Source organism: Oreochromis niloticus, linkage group LG14, assembly GCF_001858045.2.
Source record: "Oreochromis niloticus isolate F11D_XX linkage group LG14, O_niloticus_UMD_NMBU, whole genome shotgun sequence".
Taxonomy (NCBI): Eukaryota; Metazoa; Chordata; class Actinopteri; order Cichliformes; family Cichlidae; genus Oreochromis; species Oreochromis niloticus.
This window is the reverse complement of record NC_031979.2, coordinates 6,002,819-6,013,147: the sequence shown is the minus strand read 5'-3', so window position 1 is coordinate 6,013,147 and position 10,329 is coordinate 6,002,819. Positions and strand designations below refer to the sequence as shown.

General features: G+C 41.1%; 1 long non-coding RNA gene across 1 annotated transcript; it reads right to left on the bottom strand.

Annotated features, from left to right (window-relative positions):
• Positions 1 to 3,925: 3,925 nt before the first annotated feature.
• LOC109204938 (uncharacterized) lies at positions 3,926 to 4,456 on the bottom strand. Its single transcript, XR_002064447.2, has 2 exons — positions 4,254 to 4,456; positions 3,926 to 4,166 (listed from the first exon to the last, which is right to left on the bottom strand). It is a non-coding gene; the product is annotated as an uncharacterized LOC109204938 (long non-coding RNA).
• Between the last annotated feature and the right edge of the window lie 5,873 nt (positions 4,457 to 10,329).

Here is a 10,329-nt window from a genome sequence, read left to right as displayed (position 1 = left end):
GTTGTGTTGTTGGATTAAGTGCTAAAGTAATTCATTCTTAATTTCATTAACATTGTTTTTCTAGTTTTTTTCTTTGCTTCTACAGCATTTGAGCTAAAACCATAGACGATAGATGGGCATAGTATCGATGTCATGTGCTTTAAACTTCATATTTTCAAGTGTCAATGTTATTCTGCATTTCATTTGCCATAGAAGTCAGACCAGTGATGGTGCATTCCAGTAGTAAAATCTGAAAAGCAAAGAGAAGCAAGGAGAAACATGGTTGTTTTTGCTTCTTAGCAAGGTACAGCCATTCATGCATCGCTAGCAATGCAGCACAATGCTTTTCTCCCTTTTTTTTGGCACCCAAAAACACCACTGCACCACATTCACGGATCAACCCAGACAATTCCTGTGTATATGGCTTATTTAATGAGTCAATAGCCGTACAGTTTAAAAGTTTTACAGTTTTACTGATGTTGACAAGCACTGCTGCTACTGCTGGATTGTAAAGTGAGGGTTGGTAGGGCTGCTGTTACTTTCTAGGTTGGAAACTAGCTAGTAACTCAGAAATTCCAGCTTCTGTGCTATTAGCATTTTAGCTACTGGTATGTAAGTTTTCTGAGGCAAAGGCAAAAGTCGCCTTGTGTGGACAAAAGGGTGGAGTGCTAAGTTAGATACTAATGCTCGTTAGCTTGGTTGGCATTCATTCTGGAACCATATGACTGCAGAGCAGACTGCATTTTAGCGTCATAACATTTTATGAACAAAATTATTGACCATTGTTTATACTGGTTAGAATAAAAGTACTTGCCTTAATAGGGATAACAGTGAATAAATAAGTGGTATTAATCCTCATCCTACTGACTAGAGTCAGTGCATATTCCAGAGATATATTTGTTGTCATCTCTCAGGTGTTTTTTTTTTAATATTATTTCTGTGACTTCGTCAGTCAGTTTGTTCCTAATGATTTAAAATAAAAATGTTGTGTGGCGCCCAGGGACACTTGTCAAAAGCACTCAATTATGTCATTTTAATAAAATGAACTCTTCCTTTGCTTAATGTTTACAATGAGTCCTAAATGATTGAGGCACAGTATCCAGGGAGGTAGGGGAATTTCATCAGTCATTTTAAAGAAAAGAACTCAGATGTCATCACTGCTGTTATCGTCTGAATCTGAAACTTACCACACTGGAAGAAGAAGGGCTTGACCATGCCGTGGTCATGCCACACATGAAAATGAGAGCTGAGACTGCTACAGCACAGGTTCTAGTCTTGGCAGGGATCACACTCCAGTGACTGTCCAATGTCCAGCTGGAAGATCTACTCTACTTGTTACCTCTGCTCTTCAATCACAGACAAGATGGCAGCATTTGTGTGCTTCTCCTGTCACCAGTGTTGGTCAAGTTACTTGAAAATAGTAATTAGTTACTATTTACTGATTATTTCTCCAAGAAAGTAATCCTGTTACCTTAATGATTACTTATTTTCAAAAGTAATTAGTTAATTTATTATTTAGTTACTTTTTAATAACATGATACACAACCTGAGTATGTAATACAGCAATAGACCTTTCAGCCCAATTCAATTTTTTCTGCATAATCCATCATATAAAATTAAATCAAATGAAAAAGTCTCTTTTTAAAACTTGTTTTATTAGTTTTAATCTTTTAACTTTATGCCCATTGCATCAAGCGAAAATTACATTATATGCAGCTGTCTTTGACTGGAAGAAATTCTTTAACATTTAAACCTATTTTTTTGCATATTCCAGCATATAAAATAAAATATTTTTTTGTGTTTACACTCACTCTTTCAAATAGATGAAAGTAAAACACAGCAAAAAATAAATAAAATCAAAGACTCAGCACCACTAAGTCCTGTCGTTCTTAAATCTGTTTTTACCTGTTTAGCAGGAGTGTGGCCATCAGAGATTTGCCCGGTCCCGCAGCGGTCATGATGGATCTGGGGATTTCTCTTTGAATTTCACATTCCTATGGCTGAGTGCTAGGTGCTTGTTCAGAATAGAAGTTTAATTTTTTCACTGTAGAACGAAGTTTTCTTCCCATACAGAGTTTACAGCGGACGCTAATGTTTTTGTCACTTTTTACGGAATCAAGCTCAAAGTAGTGTCAGTACTTCCAAGCTTTAAACGCTGCATGGCAATACTCTCTCCCACACTCCATATTTTCCATTGTTGGTCCACACACGTCTGTTGCTGCCACAGACGTCGTTGTCTCACAAACAAAATCACAGTTTAGTGACGCAGTAATGCAGTAACGCAGTAACGCAGTAACGCAGCATGCTTACGGGAAAGTAACAGTAATCTAATTACTTTTTGCAATAGTAATCCCTTACTTTACATGTTACTTGAAAAAAGTAATAAGCATACAGTAAGTTACTGCATATCTCTGTCTGTCATGTGCCAAAAATTAACTTGAGCATAGCATGAGGCAAAATGGGCTCTATAAATGCCTGTAGTTATAGTGTTTAGCTTCAGTTTTAGTTATTTCCACTCCCTATACAATCATAGGGAGAGCTTGATTCACATTGCCAGCGATAACTCAGTGTCTTCCAGGGCTGCCCTTCATCACCAATTCTACTCATAATATCTATGGACATAATTTCCAGTCTGTGGTGAGTAGAGGGTTTTATGATCTCAGGAATCCCATCTCTGCTTTTTGCACATTATCTGAATCTGTTAGCTTCTCTGAAACATGACCTCCAGCTTGCAGTGATGCAGTTTGCAGCTAAGTGTGAGGTGGATGGGATGAGAATTAGCACCTCAAACTCTGATGCCATGGCTTTAAACTGGGAAAGGGTGAATTGCCTACTCCGAGACAGGGACAAGCTGCTACCCCAAGTAGAGGACTGTAAGCATCTTGGGGTCTCGTGCACAAATAAGGAAAAATAGGAGCGAGAGGTTGACAGACTAATTGGTACTCCATCTGCCATAATGCAGATCCAGTGCAGGTCTGCTGTGATAAAAAAAGAGAGCTGGCTCTGAAGTCGTCTAGTTGTGAGTTACAGTTCTTTTTAATAGGTCTGATACTATTTCCATAACCAAAGTGTGCATTTTCAAATCTCTCAGTACAAAACTCACATTTGATCACATTTGTAACACCACTAGTCATTCTTCCAAATCTGATGTCATGATTTTATTGTATTTGCACATATTTTCATTCCACGTAATCATTGTTTCAGAACACATGATCATTGTGATATATTTTGAGAACATTTGCTTTAATCACCCAAACAAAACAGTAAGATCTTTTCTCAACATAGTACTTTTACCAATCATTTCATTCAGGAGCAAATAATACAAGGTAAGCATTTCAAATTGTCCTTGGTGATGAATGAGTGTAACTGAACTGTAAAACTTTACACAGCAAATATTACACTTATGTTCAGACATTAAAAAAAAATTATATATATATACATACATACATACATACACACACACACACACACACACACACACACAAGGGAGAAAAAAAACCAAGTCATTTACATAAGCAAAATATATTTTTATTTTATTCTTATCACTTTTACACAATTAATCAAGTCATTAACATTGGGCCATAAATTTTCATCAACATCACAGTGGATGTCTTCGTTGTTCAGGCACCGTGGGAAAAATCTCCTGGCATGACGAATCCAGGCTTGACATTGCTCAGCAGTTATATCACCACAAGCTTCACACATGGCTTGAAGAAGGGAGACATGCTCATGGGGATGGCGATCATACACCTTCCACTTCCATGTAGAGAAGAATTGCTCAATTGGGTTGAGGAAAGGGGAATATGGTGGAAGATAGAGGGTCATGAAGCGAGGATGTGCTTGAAACCATTCCTGAACCAACTGTGCATGGTGGAAGCTGACATTGTCCCACACAACAACATAGACGATGTCTTCTCTCTGACAGGCCTGCTCCAGTTCATTTAAAAAAAAACTATCAGGTGTTCAGTGTTGTATGACCCTAGAACTGGTCTACAGCCTACCACACCATCTTCAGATATAGCTGCACACATTGAGATGTTTCCCCCACGTTGTCCAGGGACTTGGATGGTAGCCCTTTGTCCAATAAGGTTACGTCCTCTACGTCTAGTTTTTGCCAGATTGAAACCGGCCTCATCAACAAAAATATACTTGTGATGATTCACAGCAGCGTCCAGCTCCATCACCCTCTAAAATGATAATTTAGCTAGTTTTTTTTTTACAACTAATAGTTGTCAGTACTGTTACAGTAATTGCATGCCAGTTTAGTGTTGTACCTGAATATATTCTGAACGCAGTTGTTTCACCCGGACATTGTTCCTCTCAAAAGGAACCAAGTAAATTTGTTTCATGGAAACCTGGTGCTTCTTCAAAAGCCGGGCAATCGTTGGAAGGCTAATTGATGGCACATTGGCAAAGGTGTCATTGCTGTTCTCAATAGCCTGTTTGATTTCAGACAGCCATATGTCATTCCTTGCCCTGACCATTTCCACCACAGCCAACTCCTGCTGGTCAGTCAAAACGCGTGGGCGACCACCACCAGGTGTTAAGATGTATCTGTCCCACTGCGCAAGTGTCCAGTGAAGGGGGGCATGGCTACGCGCGGGCGGGAAGGGGACGTAGAGTTTCTGGGAGGAGCAGTTTTCTTCTTGTGTGTATGAACGAAAGAAGGAAGACGATTAAAGTTGGAGTTATCGTACCAGTTGTGTGATTATTGGACTGACATTGGTAGCAGAGGATGGCTGCTGCTGGGAATTACAAAGTGCCACCATCGTTCGATGAGAAGACGTCCTATGAAAGTTGGAAAAATGAAATTGAAATCTGGAGACTCGTTACAGACTTGGACAAAAAAAAGCAGGCTCTAGCGATTACTTTGTCGCTATCGGGAAGAGCGAGGGAAAGTGCACTGGAAATCGCATCCCACGACCTCAACACAGATACGGGTATGGATGTTCTTCTAACCAAACTGGACTCCGTGTTTTTAAAAGAAGAAAAAGATCGACAGTACGAAGCTTACACGGAATTTGATCGGCTCAACAGACAAAGTGGCACGTCCATGGTGGATTACATTATCGAATTTGAACGATGGTACAACAAGATACGTAAGTTCAAAATGGAATTACCAGATGCAGTGTTAGCATTTAAGCTGCTAGACACCGCGGGGCTAAATACTAAAGACAAACAGCTAGCACTTACCGCTTGTTCCACCATCTCTTTTGATAACATGAAATCAGCCTTGAAAAGGATTTTCGGCGATAACGTCTCTTCACCACAAGAGGGCGATTCCGCTTACTTCGCAAAGTACACAGGCAAGCGTGAACATAGTTCAAACTCAGAGCAACCCCAAAGAATAGCTGCAGGGACTAATCCACTTGACAAGTATGGGAGGAGAACAAGATGTGCAGTATGCCAAAGCACTTATCACAGGGTAAAAGATTGCCCTAACAAAACAGAACATGTGAAGTTAGCAAAAGCTGAGGGATCAAAGAGTGATGTTGAAGAATGTAATATTACTTTGTTTTCAAACGAATCACCCTCTGATACACAAATCTTCATGATGGAAGCTTTGGGGTCTGCCGTAATTGACACTGCTTGTACAAGAACTGTGTGTGGAGAAAAATGGCTCGCAGATTATGTAAGTGAGTTACCTCAGAAAGAGTTGCAAAAAATAAAAGATGAAAAGAACACAAGGCTGTTCCGCCTTGGTGATGGAAAAATTGTGCAATCCACAAGGAAAGTGACAATTCCAGCAAAAATAGGACAAACTAGATGCAAGATAGAAACAGAAGTTGTTCCAGCAGATATACCGATGCTTTTAAGCAAGACTTCATTAAAGAGAGCAAGTGCAGTCTTGGATATTGCTCAAGACAAAGCAACAATGTTTGATCAACCTGTAAAACTTGAACTGACGTCTTCTGGACACTATTGTGTAAACTTGAGAAATGAGAGCAACCTTAATAAAAACCAGCTAGAGAAAAGTGAGACACCTAGTGATGAAGATGAAATTCTCATTGTGACAGAAAACATGACAACAAAGGATAAAGAGACAGTCCTTCTTAAACTACACAAACAATTTGGACATGCATCAGTTGACAGACTGCAAAAGCTTCTGTCTTGCTCAGGCAATAGTGATGATGAAAGCACTACAATCCTGAAGAATATTATAAAAAACTGTGGAACATGCATCCGATACCGTAAACCAAAACATAAGCCTGCAGTAGGTAGGTTTACCCATGGCTTCAACATACAATGAAACTGTTGCAGTGGACCTGCATGAGCTTGAGCCAGGACTGTGGTATCTACATGCCATTGACCATTTCACAAGATTCAGTGCAGGAAGTATCATCACCACAAAAAGACCCAGGGAGATAGTGAAGCACTTTATCCACTCCTGGATAAGCATTCACGGTCCACCACGCAGACTATTCAGTGACAATGGCGGTGAATTTAATAATGAAGAAATAAGAGACATGGCGGAGAAATTTAACATTGAGGTTAAAACCACTGCAGGGTACAGTCCGTGGAGCAATGGCTTGCTTGAAAGGCACAATCGAATCCTTACTGAAATGTTACTGAAGGTAAAGAGAGACAATGAGTGTGACTGGAAAACTGCTCTGGACTGGGCTTTGATGGCAAAGAACTGTATGCACAATGTACATGGCTACAGTCCCTACCAACTTGTCTTTGGACAAAATCCAAATCTGCCTTCAGTCCTTACTGACAGACCCCCAGCTCTGGAAACTGAAATGAGTACATGGATAGCCCAGCACACTACAACGTTGCATGCCATGAGACGAGCTTTTACAGAGGCTGAATACTCTGAGAGGATACGAAGAGCCCTTCGCAAACAGCTGCGATCCATTGATGACAAATATGAAACGGGGGACAAAGTCTATTACAAAAGGACGGACTGTCATGAGTGGAAAGGTCCAGGGGTGGTCATTGGCCAAGATGGTGTAGTAATATTTGTCAGGCATGGAGGAACCTATGTCAGAGTACACCAGTCTAGGCTCAGAAAAGTGGATGAACCACAGGTGAACATGGCAGAAACCGAAGAGGAAAATCAGAACAAAGCAGATGAAAATTTTTTAAAGACCCCAGCAGCAGTACTTGGTGAGGAACACGATTTTGAAAATGAAAATGGGGAGCTGGCACCAACTAATGGTGAACCACTTGGCAGTACAGAAAATGAACCGCTCGGTACTGCAGAAAACAGCGAGTCCTCTGATCCGATACAACCTGGAGAAAGAGATCCCACACTGTCTCACTCAACCACAGATATAGAATGATCAAAACTTAAATTTGGACAAATAATTAAATACACAGACAAAGAAACAGGTCAAACATATGCTGGAAAAATAATCAGTCGAGCAGGAAAAGCCAGTGGAAAAAACAGAAAGTGGTACAACGTGGAATACAGTGAGCCAGAGGAAATTGCTGGATCCATGGGTTCCATTAATGTGGAGCAAGTAAACAACCTTCAAGTGATACTGTCTGAAGATGCCAAGTCATGCACAGATAAAAACAGAGATGAAATATTAGTGGTGAAGGAAGACATCTTCTCACAAGCCAAACAAACTGAACTTGATAACTGGAAAAGAAACAATGTGTTTGAAGTGGAGAAAGATAAAGGTCAGAAATGTATATCAACAAGGTGGATATGCACACTCAAGGAAACACCAGGGGGCATTGTACCCAAAGCTAGACTGGTTGCAAGAGGCTTTGAAGAAATAAACACTGAAGAACTTTCCAAAGACTCACCAACATGTTCCTCCGAGTCCCTGAAGATGGTCATAGCAGTAATATGTCAAAATCAATGGAAACTGAACTCCATGGACATTAAAGCAGCTTTTCTGCAAGGTAAAGATTTAACCCGAGACATGTACATTCGACCACCTGAAGAAGCACAGGGCAAAGGAACTATATGGAAGTTGAACAAATGTGTTTATGGCCTGGCAGATGCTTCATTATTCTGGCACAACAAGGTGAAAGAAACCATTCAGAAGCTGGGGGGCACAGTGTCAAAAGTTGATCCGGCTGTCTTCTACTGGCTAGACGATCTCTGTAAAGTGACAGGAGTACTTGCATGTCATGTAGATGACTTTATGTGGGGTGGTTCAGACATGTTTTCCACATTAGTCATCCCCAAACTGAAAGCTGCTTTTCAAGTTGGACGAGAAGAACATAACAGCTTTAACTACATTGGGATGGAGGTTCACTCTCTTCAGAATGAAATACAACTACAACAAGATACGTACATAAAAAACCTACAGCCTATTCCTATTAATCCCACCAGGGCACCACAGCGGGAGGCTCCTTTAACAGATACAGAGATGGACATGTTAAAATCCAAGATTGGACAGATACTGTGGGTAGCAAGACAGAGCAGACCCGACATCATGTGTGACATTTCCATCCTGGCATCAAGCACAAAACATGCTACCATTCAGACAATGCACTGCACTGCACAAACTGATCAGAAAACTTAAATCAGAGGAGGTTACCCTGAGGTTTCAGTTCTTGGGTGAAAGCAAATCCCTCAAATTAGTGGTGTTTAGTGATTCCTCCAGGGGCAACCTCTCAGACGGAGGCACACAAGGTGGACATTTTATCATGTTGATGGGAGAAGGAGAAAAGTTTTCGCCCCTATGTTGGCAGTCAAAACGGATCAGGAGGGTGGTACGGAGTACACTAGCAGGAGAGACTTTGGCCCTTGCAGATGGGATCGACAGTGCTGTTTTTCTGGCTGCACTCTATTCTGAGCTCACCACTGGTGATGGTACACACAACATCTTGCCAATCGTCTGTGTAACAGACAACCATTCCCTTCTTGATGCTGTCAAGTCCACAAAATCTGTAACTGAGAAGAGGCTTCGGCTCGACATCAGTAGCATCAAAGAACTTATGCACACAGGGACTATTCAGCACATCATATGGACATCTACCAAAGAGCAGCTTGCTAACTGCCTGACAAAAGTGGGAACATCAGCACTTGGACTGCTAAGAGCCCTGAGAGAAGGAGAATGGCAGCTAGAAAGCTGAAAGGACTAATGACAAAAAATAAAAATTAACACTCATAAAAATGTTTCTTTTAAACACTAGTTTGGAGTGTTATATTATGTTTAGCTGTTATATTGTTCAAAAAGAAAAAAAGGAAATTGTTCTAATCTGTTTTCCTTTCCTTAAAAGAAAAAGGGGAGGTTGTTAAGATGTATCTGTCCCACTGCGCAAGTGTCCAGTGAAGGGGGGCATGGCTACGCGCGGGCGGGAAGGGGACGTAGAGTTTCTGGGAGGAACAGTTTTCTTCTTGTGTGTATGAACGAAAGAAGGCAGACGATTAAAGTTGGAGTTATCGTACCAGTTGTGTGATTATTGGACTAACACCAGGTTGTCTCCTGTTAATTCTGAGGACAATCATATACTGTCAATATTGAAGTATTACAAATTACATTACTGTAAACTGACAATTACATGTTGTTCATCTATACCAGGGGTCGGCAACCCTAGGCACGCGTGCCACCATTGGCACGCGAAGGGTTAACTGATGGCACGCACGACCATAGCTGGACTGGCCATCGGGCATAAGGGCATTTGCTCGGTGGCCCGATTATTATTATTATTATTATTTTTATTTTATTTTTTTGTGGTGGATTGGCCAGACGCGGGTCGGTGTGTAAAAATAGTTCTTTGGTGGTGGCTATGGCGGAGCTTCCACAGATTCAGTAAAATTAACAAGTGGTGGAGGCCAGCAGGTGGATGAGGGAAGGGGAGGCAGGAGGAGGAGAGACCCGAGGCAGCCGCCGGTCGGAGCGTCAGGTGAACTGAACTTCAGGTAAGAAGTTATGACCTGCAGTCTATCTGGGTCAGATATAAACCAAGTTTAGGTGGAGTTTATTTTCGTTGTGCTGACTTTTTACAGTCAGTTACAATAACTCGTACTGCGTGCTAGCTAGCATGACGGAGTTTATATACTGCTGGGCGGGTGCTATGATTTTATTGATAGTGAACTTTATTTTATTCATAAGGTTAGTTAGTAGAGTTGCCAACCGTCCCGTACAAACGGAATCGTCCCGCATTCAGAGAAATTATTACGCGTTTCGTGTTGAGCTGAGAAGGAACACAGTTTGTGCCGTACTTCAGCCAGGATGGAAAAAGACACAAAGCTGGAGTTATTGTGTCTTTGCTGCACAGCTGCATCTTCTTCTCCTCTCATTCTCTCCCCCTCTCTCTCCTGTTGCTACTTCAATCATGAAACTGATCAATGATCAGCTGATCAGCTTTTCTCTCTTGTTTGTTTATCGCTCACTTTGCGCCAGAAAGAGGAAACTGCTGGATGAACAACAGCACGTTTAA